Source organism: Bemisia tabaci, chromosome 1, assembly GCF_918797505.1.
Source record: "Bemisia tabaci chromosome 1, PGI_BMITA_v3".
NCBI lineage: Eukaryota > Metazoa > Arthropoda > Insecta > Hemiptera > Aleyrodidae > Bemisia > Bemisia tabaci.
The window spans coordinates 58877459-58893444 of NC_092793.1; the positions used below are offsets into that span (position 1 = coordinate 58877459).

Consider the following 15986-nt stretch of genomic DNA (forward strand, 5'->3'; position numbering starts at 1 on the left):
TTGCCACGTTCACCACCGAAATCCAAGACCAATACCGCCGTACTGAGTGAAAACGCCGTACGAGAGATCCGGCGTTGCCAAATTTCCTTCGACAAATTACGAATTTTCAGGGGAAACTGCGAATGTTTCTCCTCCGATTTTTTACAGGATTTCGTTCGTAATTCGATAAGAAAAGTTTGAAAATTCTGCGGAAAAATATTCATAGCTTTCCTCAAAAACAAATATTTTCTAAGAAAAGATTTGGCAACGTTCGAATGCTTATACAGCGTTCTTACTTACCACGGTAGAATATGTTCCTCGCGGGTGAGACCCGTCCCATGCGCCGAGTTTGCAACTCGGCGGCTCGGCCGAAGATGCTGTGGATGCTGATCAATAGAAATACCAGGTTGTTAAGTTTGTCGACAATGTTGCTCGTAGAAAAGTTCCGAGCGAGCCGAAAGAAACATATTTCATTTGAGGACACAATATCGGCCGAGAGGTTAAACTCCTCAAACATATTTACAGCCTAAACTATCATGAAAATGCGTTTTTATCATCATAACATCTCCTTTAAAACCACCAATCTCCTTAGAAGGTGGAAAAGTTGTGGTATACTAAAGAATTAGTGTTAATATTTTACACAGCCTCGGGAGAAAGGGTCACAAATTGATTGCAATAAAACTTTTTAATTATTCAATTAAACGAAAAATTAACTTTGTAACACATGCCTTCCAAAGAGAAAGATGAAGGAACAATGGTGGTGATTTTAAAATTTTGAAAGCTTCAAGTTGGATAGTTGAAAGTTCATCTTAGCTGCGGCCTGATGGTTAAAATTTATATCAGCACGACAAGACAAAAAAAAAGTCGGCACATTACTCGGCAAAGATAGGGTTCTGTCTTGTCTTATTGTGCCGAAAAAGCTGGAAGTAGTTTAAAGAATCAGGTTGCTGGAAAAATATCTTGTAAAATACTTTGATCCGTTAAAAGGAGAAAAATCTCCAGACTGGTTGTTTACAGTCTACTGTGAATACAACTGATTACACACGGTTTTATGTTTGAATTGTCTACACCCCCATGGTTATATTTGAAGGAAAACAGCGCGACAAATACCGTGCAAAGTGAAGGGAAGGAGGCTGCAATGCTTATCAATGTTAGATATCAAAAGTTAGAAGAATTTTTTAATGAAAAAAGAAGATAGACGGGAGAGGGATGCGCGCCAATCTTTTCAAAAGAAGCGGTGACATGTATACTGCCGTGCTAAGGAAAAACGCTGTATGAACATTCGAGAGTTGCCAAATTCCCCTCGATAAAATGTTCGTTCTCGAGGAAAGGTATTAATATTTTCCCTTGAAATTTTCAGGACTTTTCGATGGAATGCGAGCTACATTATATTATATGAAAAATTGGAAGAAAAATATTCATAAGTTTACCAGGAAATTCGTGTTTTATCAAAGGAAATTTGACAACACCTGAAGGCTCATACGGCGTTCTTTCCTACCACGGCAGTATAAGAGAAGAGACGAAGAGCGAGGAGCTTTTCAAATTTTCAATTCAACCGGAAGGAGACATTGACCCTCCGAAGCGATTAAATCGCCCTCCGCGAGGGGGTGATTATTTTAATTAAAAGCAAGCAAGGAATTTTATAGAAAGTTTTCATAATTTATTGGTGCGACCTCTCGTACATTTGTGTCATGGCATTGCAGATTGCAGGGCCTATAACGCGTAACTGCTGTTTAGTGAGATGTACGAGCTTGACTCTTAAATTTTTTTTCTTCATTTCTTTTTTCCTTTTTTATACTTATTAATTGGGACAACAAAGTTCGAAGGGATGGACTCTCCGAGAAAATAGCGAATAATTACAAGCATTATAACACAAAAGAGCTGCCCTCTCCGCGATTTTTCTCGCTACGAGTTGCCGGGGATTCACCGTGATTGATATATTCCTCTCAATCAGAGAAAATACGACTTACGGATATACTTTTCGGCAAGTCACACTATGTAATGCAAATTTTCAACTCGGAGGTCTCTTAAAGTATCCAAAATTAATGTTCCTGACTTTTTATTCAATTTTTCTTCGACTCTCTCCGAGAGTCCTTTTACACCGAGAGTAAAGACAATTACGAAACCATTTCTGATTGGTTACCGTATTTCAGGCCTCCACAGTGTCACAAACGCGGGATTAAAGATTACATTTTACCAATTGCAAAGACTATAAACCGGAATGGACCGGGGAATTGAATGCACGGCAAGGAACGAACGGAATGAGCGAGGGGACGGGGACAGGAATTTGGGAATGAGGTGATCAAAGATTACGAAAAGCGTCCAATTTGTGTAACCTTTATTCCCGTTCGTGAAATCCAAGAGCCACGTTGGTTGTCTCAACTCCCCGTATGAATGGAGTCCCTTTATAGAGATAGTTAAGACAACGCGGCTCATGGATGTCACAAACGGGAATGAAGATTACACAAATTGAGCTTTTTTGTAATCTTTGATCAACCCACTCCCGACTGCCTATCTCCGTTCCCCCTCTCACTCCTTTTGTTCCTTGCCGTACCCCCAATGTCCCGGTCCATTCCAGTTTTTAATCTTTGCACTTGGTGAAAGTGTAATTTTTCTTCCCGTTTGTGACAGTTTAATGGTCTAAAACACGGGAACCAATCAGAAATGAATGCGCATTGTCTTTACTCTCAGTATAAAGGGACTCTACGTCAGGGCCGGATTTACATACTTGCCGCCCATGGGCCGCCTGTATTTTGCCGCCCCTTTCTCAATCGGTTTGGAACATCAATAAAAACCATCAAGAGAACGTGCCGGAGGGGGAGGGGTGCATAAAACGCGTTTATCTACTCGGGTTGGATACATTTTTTGCGAAAGCCCTGTCAACACTACTAGCAAAATTTCACGGAACTTTGCTCGAAATTTAAGTTCCGTAAACATATCTCTGTGTAGACAAGGTCCTCCATTTATGAGAAATGAACCAAAAAATTGAAAGAACAAACATACTTTTAACGTCCGCCGCTGCGCCGCGCCGGACTGATCGCACTGTGTTTGGCGCAATGCGTGAAGTATTCCTGCAGTCTTGTAGGCGCTACGCGTTTCACGCCAACCGCTCATGACCGCACTGTGTTTGACGCATTGGGTGAAGTATTCCTGCAGTCTTGTAGGCGCTAATATGGGTTACATGTCGACCGCCGCGCCGTGCCGAGGGCTTGGCCTTTCCATCTCAAGTCCTCGTCATCATTCCTCTCTGCGCTGAGCTCCAGGCCAAATTGCGTGTTTAGTTCCTCTCTTAACTCGACTAATTAAAAACGCTGTCTCTTTTATCTCCGAAAAACGAAAAAACTAGAAATTACTATACTCTCAGGAAAGAGAGATTTTGTCCCCTTTTCTCATTGATATTTTTTTTTTCTGAATCCGATTTGTTTTATACCTACATTTAAAAAAATTGCAAAATTTGCAGCCATGGGCCGCGGCCCATGTGGCCACCCCCTTAATCCGGCCCTGCTCTACGTATGAAGGGACTCTACTCTCTCCGAAAAAATGTCTCGCTGCGAAAAAAAGGCGGCAGCGTAGCGGATCGAATGCATCAGACTCCGGAGTCTAAGAATATGCTCTCGAGAACTTTTCTTTCTCCAAAACTTCCCACTCCTGCCCTCTCGCGAGCACATTTATTCCTCCGAATCGTTTTCAAATGAAATTAAACGGTAATGCGGTGCGGGACCGAAGAGGGCGGCGGACCAGAACCAGGACAAGGAACTTGGAAGTTGGAACGGGAGCTCTAACTTGATCAATCATCCGCTCTGCATTAAAACAGAATAAATAACACAAACCGTTCCGTTCCGCCATGCCGGCTGTTCTCGGATTCTGGACCGTACCAAGTCCATCGGTGTTGACACATTTATCGGTAAACGAAATATTTCTGAATACTTTTTTGCAGGCAAAAGTCGCCTTTAGGGAGATCTCACGTTTAAAACCCCTGGAGTTTCATCCACATGTTGTTAAAACGAATCTTTGTACTGAGATAAGCCTTGGTGTAAATTTTAGGTGTAGGGGTAGAGTAAGGGTTATTTGGTTTCATATTTTAGGAATATTATAGAGACATTTTTACAGAATACCTCTGTGCAGTGGGGGTGTAATCCCAAGTTCATTTGAGCCTTGGAGAGTAAAAAAGTTATAGTCAATAGGGCTCATCTTACAGTATTGGTATGCATACGTTAAAGGAGATATTTGCATCACTTCAATGCCAAACCTGGCTTTAAAAAGCTTAAGGTAGAATGGACCACTAGACAAGGTACTAATTTAAGTATTCTGATACATGTTTCTTAACCAGAATTTAACGTAGAACACGATTCTTGCATTGAAAATCACTAAAATCAACTCCTAACTAAGATATTAACGTTTTAATTTCATATTGGTTACGAGTAATTTGAACTGCCCGCTCACAAGAAACTCAAAGCTCTACGTGAGTCAAATCGCGCACTACAATGGTTTCAGCAAGCTTCTCAATCGAGCAATATTCATTTCCCACCATGCGTTGTTCAAACTTACGAAATTTGCTATAGCTGAGCCAAGGCGTCAAGATTGAGGTTGCCAGATTTTTATATCGCAGAGACTGTCATGATAACGTTTAGCGCGCGATGTGAACCACGTGGAGCATCGAGTTTTCATGGGCGGGAGGTTTGAATTCACACATCAAGAATCATTAAATATCTTCGTAAGGAGTTGATTGCGGTAATTTTCGTTGTGCGCATCGTATTTTTCGTAAATTTTGGTTCAGAAACATGAATCAGAATGCTGAAATTCGTACCTTGTCTCATGGTCCATTTTCATTAAAGGTCTTTCTCAGACAAATTTGTTTTAGGCCACATGTCAATGATATCCCCCGACCCCAAAACAGCGCTTTATGGCGCTTATTTCTTCTTATTTCTTTGAAACTTTCTATTTTTCAATGAAATATGAAACGACTCTGGTATTTTATTGATAGGGTCTTCTGTCAAAGTTCAGGTCACGGTTGGTGTCAAAGGACAAATTGAGTTTGTTCTACATTTTGGGGGGCAACAAAAACGCAACTCATCATGCGTTATTGTATCATCCGTAGTTCAACGTGATTCGATCCATTTCAAAAGTTGTATAAAAGTTTGCATTAATTTGACGTGATAATAAACAACAAAAGAAAGTTAATAAAACTAAAGAGCGCTCGCTGTTCTTGGGTTTACTCCACCAAAACCTCGACCGGAATATTCATCTAAAACTCCTGAGTGCCTCGAGTCCCTCATCCAATCAGCTTGAGCACAGTTGCCAAAAATGTCCAATAATCCGTAAATTAAACCAATTATCCTCCCGCTACTTATGTAATTATCGACGCGTCGCGCACTGCTCTAGCGAGCACGTAAAGGGAGAGAGGGTTTCGATTAGAAACTTTGACCGCTTATCACCACCAATTCTTATCAAAGTTGCCGAGTTGAACTTGAAAGTCGAGCTTTGGTTGATGAATTAGGTTAAACTAGTGGTTGTGTGACACAGGAGCCCGAAACTTTTGTTAATCACTTACCAGGCTTGGCCCTCGACTTGAGACGCCGTCGACTGCCAAATTCGGTTCCGTTGACGCGAGTTTGGCTTATGGCGGGAGGAGGGTGCCCGCGGAGTTGCGGAGTCTAAGGGGAGCCGAAGAAGGGTTGATCAGTCTTCTTTGATCAATCTTCTACAACTGCTCGTAATCTATCACTTCATAATATCGATGGCTGAATGCAAAAATGTGCGCCTTTCATGGACTAACTTCTGCGATGGGGATCCACAATTTCTAGCTCATTTCACAAACAACTTGTTTTTTGTCAATCTCATTAGTTCTTTCATGCAGATCGGTCCTAAAAACTCGTAATCGGAGAAACACATTTTTCGAATTTAGCTATTACTAGCTACCTGAGATTCATCAGCACCAGCGGGCGGATTGTTAAAATTGATAGACAAAGCGATAGACAAAGAAGACATAGGGAGTATGGAGCTATGTTATTGGTTGAAATGGATGGTTCTTATAGACTGAAGGAGAAAATTATGGACTAGCTATAAGATCTCTCGTGGGCTGCCGTTAGTTAGTCTATTACCCACCACCCTAGTCCATCCCAACCACTCGCTTCCACCAATAGGATCCCTCCATATCCTTTTTGTCTCCTTTGTCTATAGCTTTGTCTATCAATATTAATAATTGGCCCGCAGAAGATGTCTAGAGTCAAGGCGATTACATAGTGAGGCTTAAAATTCCGGCAAAAAATAAGTCTCCTCACTCATGCCGCATTTTTGGCGACAAAATCACGCAAAAGACGAAACCTTGAGAGCAGGTGAAAATGAAACATTAGCATCCAAGACAGCGCCTTGTTATTCTATCATTTTGGTTATCGGAGCAACGTCTTTCCCGTGGACAGTATATACGTGTCCCAGCACGCGGAGTGTAAGGGCCATGACAGGCAAAGCGCCTTCAACTGCGTCCTTATGCAACACGCCCAGTCAGGGAGCACGAATAGTTGTATCTTTCATCCTGCGTCAACATATTATGAGCATCGCATTGTTTTGCGTTTATTGTAGATGTACTACGCCGGTTGGAAAAAATGTCGGGTGAGCATGTAGACGTCAAATATGCTCTACTAAAGCACAAGTTTCCTGAAAAAGTTATGATTTTCGGCCCGACGTTTTTCAAGTATTCTACTTGGAATTTTTCATTTTTGATAAATTTTTCATATTTTCATTTTTGACAGTATGCTGTTTCTGCAACCATTAGATTCTACTAAAGGCATTTTTGTTCGTTTGTACCTTAGCACCTCCTCGACAAAAATATGAGATCAGTGCAGCGTGGTTATAATGATAAAAAACTGATTTGTGTTCCCCACGACTCGTTTTTCTACTTGTGTGATGCGGGTTAGATCTATTCAACAGTTCACGCACGTTCCACTCTCGACCGCAGAATGAGCTTCCAAATTTTCGCACACAATCATAACAGTGTCTGGTGCAAGTTTGCAAAATTTGAGCGTTGGTCCAGTTGCAGCCTCGCCCTCGACATTCGTGACTAATTCAATCAGCAACTTCCATTACCCAGATTGAAATGATGGCACTCAGCACGCATCAATCAAAGAGCGGCGGCGAGTTTGGACTCCCGCTTATAATTAGCTAATTAGGAACTGAGGAAATTGGGATGAAATTGGGATCCCGCGCCGCGTACTTCGGGCTCTTGACGGTATATATACAACGCAAATACGGGCCCGAATCTCGATTTATTCCCGCAAAATTAATCGCCCGAGGTTGGAGGACTAAAATCTGTCATAGCAAGCCCCATCACAAGCTCTCGAAAAATGGAAAAAAGAAAACCATTTTTTTTTTCTTTTTTCTTTATTATTATTACTGTGCACTAGGTGCAGTTTTAAGATAATCAAGTTTTAGAAGCTATTTGGACCGACTTACTATTAATAAATGTAGTTTTTTTGGTGTTACCTTTCATTCGACTTTCATATTTTATGGATAAAAAACGTTTTTAAAATGTTTTAAATTTATTGAATTACATTGCATGTTTATCATGTCATTTTTCAACTATCTTAAAAACTATTTCTGAACACTTTCATAAATGGATTTTTGAAATGACCAAAAATCGTCATTTGATATTTCTTCATTTTATGTATTTTTAAGGTCATATGAAAACTCATTTTCTACGGATTTTTGGATATCAAAAATTTTTACATTTTTTCTTTATTTTGCAAGCCGAATATATATATTAAAAAAAAAAAAATAGGCAGGTTAAAATTGCTCACGGGCACTAAGAATTCCTAAGTTGTTTTTAAAAAATTCTGAAAAATATTTTCTTCATTTCCAAATGAAATTTTGAAAATGACATGTTTTCTGGTGCGCTTATGACGGCTATCTTGAGAACAGTACTCGTATTTTTCTCGACAGCAGCTCCAAACTGACCATCTGGCAAAACCGGAGAAACTTTGCGAATTAAACAGGGAAGAGAATGGAGGAAAAGTATAAATTGAAGCGAACTTATTAGTGCAAAAAGTCGCGAAAGCAAGCTCTGGATTCATATTATTTCCATACAAATGGGGTTGTGGTCGGAATTGTAAGTTGCACCGTCTTCTAGTAATGGACTTGAGATGTTTTTCTGTCTCTGTCCTATCAATCAACGCTCGCGTTGGAAACAGACAAAGAATAACCGAGACCTAACTCATTGCATTTGTTAATCCGTCAGATAGAAGGGGAAGGAATATAAACTTACAGACCCGAATGTCTTGTCTTTATCATGGGAATTAATCCAGACATAAACTTACGGGTCGTACCAAGTTGGCAGGACTGAAAGTTAATGTAAAAACCCGGCTTAAAGATTTTGTAAGGATGACGGTGTGGCTTTCGACTGCCTTTGGATAATAAACCTCTTTGAAGACGCCCTCCTACATACCCTTCAAGTTTGATCGTTAAAACCAAAAGGTGTCACATTTCTTATGAAATACTTGTATCGCGTTGAAGAATTGTATCGCTACCCAAACAAAAATAATTTCATTCTTTTTCATGGAAAAATTGGCGTACTGATATTTCGAATAACTCTAAATACGGTCATAATTCGTAACAGTTTTCCTTGTGCTGCGTCGCTTTTGAAATATTCAGGCTAATCGAGTCAACTTGAGTGCTAAACTAATTTCGGTCTAATGTACAATGCAAAAGGGTGTTTCTCCTGTGCAGATGACCTCGAGATTTGAGGTAATTGTATCACAGGAGGAACGCATTGGGTGTGACTGCAAGGTTCCGTCACTTGCTTGATGAAGGTTTTTTGCAAAAATGTGAACAGAAAGTTTATTTATCACTTATGAGTTATGTTAGGGAGTTTTAGATATATTTAAACCCTTTATGGCATGAATTCATTTTGGATCTCATAGATTCTAGGGAACACTTATTTATTTTTTAGCTTGCATAAAAAAAATTGAGTACCAATTTTTTTTTTCAAATATTTTAAGTTAAAGGGAATCGATTTCTCAAAAAAAGAAAAAAACTAATGAAATTTTGCAAAATCATGGCACAGGGAAAAGATTCAATTTTTAAAAACCCCGGGAATACGTTGTTACGGATTCTTAATGCTATGCCATAAAGGATTAACACGTCTCACGTGAAATTCTGGTAAAAAAATATGCCTTTTAGAGGCCAAATATCTACCCTGTCTTATGGTCCATTATTAGAAAAAATTCGGCAGATATCTTTTGATTTCTGAAAGCTGCTACACTGGAAAAAAAACACATTGGACCTAGAGTCCAGACTTTTGAAAGCATTGACAAGAAAAAGGACTCTTGATTCAATCAGATTTAAGCTGAAATCAAAAGGAAATCCGCTCAAATTAAGAGGCTGGGTTCTTGATTTAAGCCTAAGTCTGATTGAATCAAGAGTATTCTTCCTTGTCGATGTTTTTAAGAGTCTGGACTCTAGATCCAATGTGGTTTTTTTTCCAGTGTATAGCAGCACGTTGAGTAAGAAGTTTCCACTGAAACCCGGGCATGAAAGGCCGAAACGGTAAACGAAATGACTTTTGGAGGATGACTATGAATCAGTTGAAAAACGCTTTTTCGACAGACAATCTGGGAAACGGACAGGCAGACAAAGGTGGAGGAAGGGTTAGAGCGACGGAGGTGGGGGTTGTCAGGACTCCCGTTGTTCGTGAGGGGTTTGATTCATTTATTAAAGTCATAACGCGGCTTGCACAATGCTGCCCTCTGACGGGAGTCACTGTGTTCATCGCGCCCGGGGGCCTCTTAAACGGCCGCAGCCATAAAGGTTTGCAAGCCTCGCAACTCAAATGACAGAGGTGAAACTTGGACTGAGGGGAAGGAGTAACTATGACGGCTCCACTTCTACATAACTTTGCTAGATGAGATCTGAGAACTTCGAGCAGTCAGAATTAGCGCGAGCGTCTCAGAATTCAAGCATTACACGCGCTCGTCTTTTCCGATTGGAATGCGACGAACAATTCGGTTTACCACACGTGGTTGCAACTACACCTGCAGCGCTACTGCAATGACTGCTAATAACATATACTATTGATACCAGCCAGGTTAGCCGCCACTATAATATTTTATTCTACATGTTTTTTTTTCTGCCCCTACTGTTTTTCCCCGTGAAATTTGTGCGATTTCATGAGATCTGAGTTATTTGTCAACGAAAGATGGAAACTGGATTGTCTTCGGATACAATTAATGAATGCCCATAACTTCTCCTCCATTCAGTGTTCCATGATACTTTGAATTTTTTGGACATTAATTCGTTTTTATTTTAATTTTTTGAAAGGGGGAGAGAGGCTTCCAATAGAAGCTTTAATAAAAGAATGGTAGAAAGGTTCTGAGTCCACATTATTTAGAGGCAGGGCCGGATTAAGGGGGTGGCCACATGGACCGCGGCCCATGGCGGCGAATCTATAGGGCAACAAATTTTGTAATTTTTTTAAATTTAGGTATAAAAAATATGGGATTTAGAAAAAAAAATACAAGCGAGAAAAGACGACAAAATTTCTCATTTCCTGAGAGTGTAGTAATTTTAAATTTTGTGGTCTTTCAGTGATACAAGAGACAGCACCTTTAATTAGTCGAGTTAAGAGAGGAACCAAACACGCAATTTGGCTTGGAACGGCGCGGCGCAGAGAGAAATGATGACGAGGACTTGAGATGAAAAGGAGAAGCCATCGGCGCGGCGATCGGCATGTTACACATATCAGCGCCTACAAGCCTGCACGAATACTGCACGCATTGCATCAAACACAATGCTGTCATTGTGGTCAGCGTGAAACGGATAGCGCCTACAAGAATGCATGAATACTTCACGCATTGCGCCACACGCAGTGCGGTCAGCGTAAAACGCATGGTGCCTACAAGACTGCGTGAATACTTCACGCATTGCGCCAAACACGGAGCGGTCTGCGTGGCGCGGCGGCGGAAGTTAAAATCATTAAACCACATACATATTTGTTCTTTCATAATTTTTTCGTTCATTTCTTATGAATGGAAGGCCTTGTCCACAGAGAAATAGGTTTACAAAACTTAACTTTAGCTAGTAGTATTGACAGGGCATCCCCAAAAAATGTGTTCAACACAAGTAAACGCGTCTTAGGCACCCCTCGCCCGTTGGCACGTTTACTTGATGGTTTTTATTGATGTTTCAATACGAATGAGAGGGGGGGGGGCGGCAAAATACAGGCGGCCCATGGGCGGGAAGTAGGTAAATCCGGCCCTGTTTAGAGGAGGAATCATACCCAGAAAAATACCGACAATTAGAATTTACGGTATACATAGAACTCCAATGAGTTTCAGTCCAAGAATGAGGGAAGAGGATGTTCAGTTCAGACGGGAACATTAAAATTCTGACCCGGATCCCGCTGAGAGATCTCTGCCGGTTTATGGCTCTTGTTGAAGCTCGTCAGCAGATCACAGACAGAAAGCACCCCCAAAAATTGCCTCTTTCAATTCATCTACCTGATCCAAACACCATCCCTCTTATTCCTGCGGGCTGATTGTTGAAAAACTCAAGAAAAAATACTTCCTGGCGGCCAATTTGACGTATTTCTATCAAAACTAAGCGCCAATTTCAGTTCCTTCTGAGGAATTTAGAATGCCGGATGGCGCGTTCTGTCAAACGGAACTAAGCGCCATGGAAAAGCATTGCGAGTATAGGACGGAATGAGCCGGCCCGATTCCGCCGCCAATCCAAGCCCCCCTCTACCTTCCTCCTCCGATGGCGCTTAGTTCCGTTTGACAGAAATACGTCCAATTCAAGATTCCTTTTTTTTAGTGTAATTTCACCATTCGACGGAGTTATATCAACACGCCAACTCAAAAAGACAGGCTGGAAGGGCATTTTCTAAGTGAGACGATAACGGCTTTCTAAGTGGAGACGATAAAAGCTTGGGAGTTGAAGCAAGTCTTTTTGACGCCCCCCGCTGGACCGCGCTGGGGGGTTGCGGGGGTGGTGCAGCAAACAAAAGACCCCGGTTTACGAGTCGGGAACTCGGCTCAAGGCGTCGGGAGCGCGGGCGCGGCGGCAGCTCGCTTAATCGGGAGCCATAAATTCGACCAATAATCATAGATCTCACGGCTCTGAGGCTCGTGACGAGGGCACTCGGTGCCTGGTTTTTGATAAAAGGTTTACGGCTCATAAAATCCCCCGAGAGGGAGCATTAGGATAATCTCCAAATGAACCGGCACTCCTCGGTGCTCCCTCTTTTTTAATCTTTTTCGGGGATTTAGCTCCGCGCGGAGTAATTCGTTCCCGAGTTACGAGTTTTCGGCCGGATCGTCACCTAGTTTCCCGCTCTTGCCCCCTGCATTCGCCCGGATCCCGGGATCGATCTCGCTTTTATTCTTCGTCGTCAAAACGCATCGGGAACACGCTGCTATAAAGTCGGACTTCAGTTGGGAGCTAAACACTCTTAAACGTTTTGCCGTTTATATTGGTCCTCGTTTGCGGGAACGAGTTACGCTGGTAAAAAAGTCGCTTGGATCTACAGTCCAAACTCTTAGAAACATTGACAAGAAAAAATACTCTTCATTCAATCAGATTTTTTGCCTGAATCGAAAGGAAATCCACCCAAATCAAGAGGCTTGGCTCCTCAATTCAAGAAAAAGGTTGGATTGAATCAAGAGTGTTTTTTCTTGTCAATGTTATTAAGAGTCTGGACTCTAGATCCAAGCGACTTTTTTCTCCAGTGTACTTCACTGAAAAAATTTTGAAAATATGGCTCAAATACGGGAAGAAATCCGCCGTGCTGAGGAAAAACGCCGTATGATCATTCAAGAGTTGCCAAATTTCCTTAAATATAACGTGCATTTTTTAGGAAAGAATGCACATTTTTCCTTATAATTTTCAGATATTTTAGATTAAATTGCGAACAAAAATATCTGAAAATGTTGAAAACATATGTTCACAATTTTTCCCTTAAATTCTCCTCTAATTGAAGGTATTTTGGCAAAGCCTGAAGGTTCATACGGCGTTTTTCCTTAGCCTTACCAAGCGCGCTTTGCGAAAGCATTAAATAGTGTTTGACATGCAGCGATTCAAATAACTGAACTTTTGCCACCCCTAAGCGTTTGCCCGTACGTAAAGCCAGACAGATATAAGGGTTATTCAAAAGTTACGCACCACTGGCCATAACTTTAGTTCTAATTATGATATCGATTTGCGGTTTGTGGCGTCCTTCCTCATATCGAGGGGGAAACTTTTTGAGGTACTTTTCAGTTCTTCACCCCCCCCAGGGGGAGGGGGGGCGGGGGGCAACTCAAAAATTTCAAATGGCAACCCCCATCATGTGATACATCGTTAGAAAGAGCATGAAAAAAGAAAATTTTTGGCGCAAACCGGAAGTCGATCTGACCCCCCTGTCAAAAGTTAGGGGGGTCCAAAGGTTATTTAGGGGGTCCGTACCTTAATTTTTTAGAGTAGCTTCGGCGGCTCTTGGACATGCCGTTTCTCTTTTCAAAGAGTCCTCGAATACTCCAAGTCTGATACCGAAGTCTTCATATTGCCCCCGGGCCACCACAGCCCCCCCGTAGGGGGGGATGGGCCTGTTACAATGAAACATTGCATTAAAATGCGAAAAGTCACAGAAGAGCTTCAAACTTAGCATCAAATCCGAGTGGAACTTCTTGCCAATGTTAACGCAAACGCAGCCTGCGACTTTAAAGTGAGTTTCCAAAACTCTTAGCCCCCTGCCCCCCCCCTCATTTTTGGTTGCAGAGCGGGTAAAAACCGGGAAATTCACTACAAATAATGCCCGAAACTAATGTCCAACTTGAGGAGGACCCTTGAAACGTTGCGATCAGTCGGAGCATTGAAATACAAGGACTGCCACCCCCTTAAAGTACGGAAACATCCAAAACACCCCCGCTGCCCCCCTCATTTTTCGTTGCGGAGCGGGTAAAAACCGGGAAAATCGCCAGAAATGATGCCCGAAACCACTGTAGAACTTGACGAGAACCCTTGAAACGTTGCGCTCAGTCGGAGAACTGCAACACAGGAACTGCCGCCCACTTTAAGGACGGAAACATCCATAAAACCCCCGCTGCCCCCCTCTTTTTTCTTTGCAGAGCTGGTAAGAACCGGGGCATCATTGCGGGAAATGCGCCAGAAATGATGCCCCGTTCTTACCAGCTCTGCAAAGAAAAAAGAGGGGGGCAGCGGGGGTTTTATGGATGTTTCCGTCCTTAAAGTGGGCGGCAGTTCCTGTGTTGCAGTTCTCCGACTGAGCGCAACGTTTCAAGGGTTCTCGTCAAGTTCTACAGTGGTTTCGGGCATCATTTCTGGCGATTTTCCCGGTTTTTACCCGCTCCGCAACGAAAAATGAGGGGGGCAGCGGGGGTGTTTTGGATGTTTCCGTACTTTAAGGGGGTGGCAGTCCTTGTATTTCAATGCTCCGACTGATCGCAACGTTTCAAGGGTCCTCCTCAAGTTGGACATTAGTTTCGGGCATTATTTGTAGTGAATTTCCCGGTTTTTACCCGCTCTGCAACCAAAAATGAGGGGGGGGGCAGGGGGCTAAGAGTTTTGGAAACTCACTTTAAAGTCGCAGGCTGCGTTTGCGTTAACATTGGCAAGAAGTTCCACTCGGATTTGATGCTAAGTTTGAAGCTCTTCTGTGACTTTTCGCATTTTAATGCAATGTTTCATTGTAACAGGCCCATCCCCCCCTACGGGGGGGCTGTGGTGGCCCGGGGGCAATATGAAGACTTCGGTATCAGACTTGGAGTATTCGAGGACTCTTTGAAAAGAGAAACGGCATGTCCAAGAGCCGCCGAAGCTACTCTAAAAAATTAAGGTACGGACCCCCTAAATAACCTTTGGACCCCCCTAACTTTTGACAGGGGGGTCAGATCGACTTCCGGTTTGCGCCAAAAATTTTCTTTTTTCATGCTCTTTCTAACGATGTATCACATGATGGGGGTTGCCATTTGAAATTTTTGAGTTGCCCCCCGCCCCCCCTCCCCCTGGGGGGGTGAAGAACTGAAAAGTACCTCAAAAAGTTTCCCCCTCGATATGAGGAAGGACGCCACAAACCGCAAATCGATATCATAATTAGAACGACTTGATCCATATATTCTCACTCGATTCAGCACTCCTTAGTCCACTTAGCACGACTGATATACGTCAACAAAAACACACATACGAAGCATATGGTGGAAGTAAGAATTTGATCGTATTCACCATAATATTATCAACCAATGATCTTAAAACGGCGCTAGCTCCGAATCGCTCGTCTTACTCTTTTCCGCGGTTTATCTACACTGCTCATAGACATATTGCACCCTTAAGAAATCTATACATGCTTAAGTAAAAATGCATCATATTCCAAAAGAGTTTTCTTAATACTCCTGCGCGGATGACACTGAAAAAATTGGACTGAGAAGTTTGGAAATTTAGTTACTCATTTTAAGGGACAATATGAAGACCACTTACGGTTAAAACTTTACGGTATCCTTTATATATAACACCTTTGCATGATATAAAGGCAGAACAAGTCTTTAAAAAAAGGAGACCACAGCTCACTGCTATAATTGTAGATGCGCGCCGAGACACAAGTGCTGATATTCGCCTAATTATCAATCCCTACCATAAAAAAGAGAAAACGAAAAGACGAAACAATTATTTTCGTTGGCACTGGAGCAATTTTATTGACGTAGGGGCTACGATATTGAGATTCAGGTACATTGGAAATTGAAGTATTAAAGAAATCGATTTCTTTTTAAATTGATGTAATGCAGATTAATGTTTACGTTAAAGTAAATGATTTTCACAATGACCCTAGATATACCAGTAATTCTTATAGATACACGGATTTTGACATTTTAATTATGTACTTAATGGTTAATGTCACGCGATGAAATACTTTTGGAAGTGCATATCTCGTTTGATTGGTAAGATCATAGGAGTTAGACGTAGCCCCTTCGTAAAGGAATAAAAATAAAATAAGAAAACGAATGGAAACTCAGGAGACAAAAACCGAG

General features: G+C 41.8%; 1 protein-coding gene across 3 annotated transcripts in view; it reads right to left on the reverse strand.

Moving 5' to 3' along the window:
- The window catches only part of dnc (phosphodiesterase dunce), a 774040-nt gene that overhangs the window by 638685 nt on the left and 119369 nt on the right, over window positions 1–15986 (reverse strand). The window lies entirely within an intron of this gene.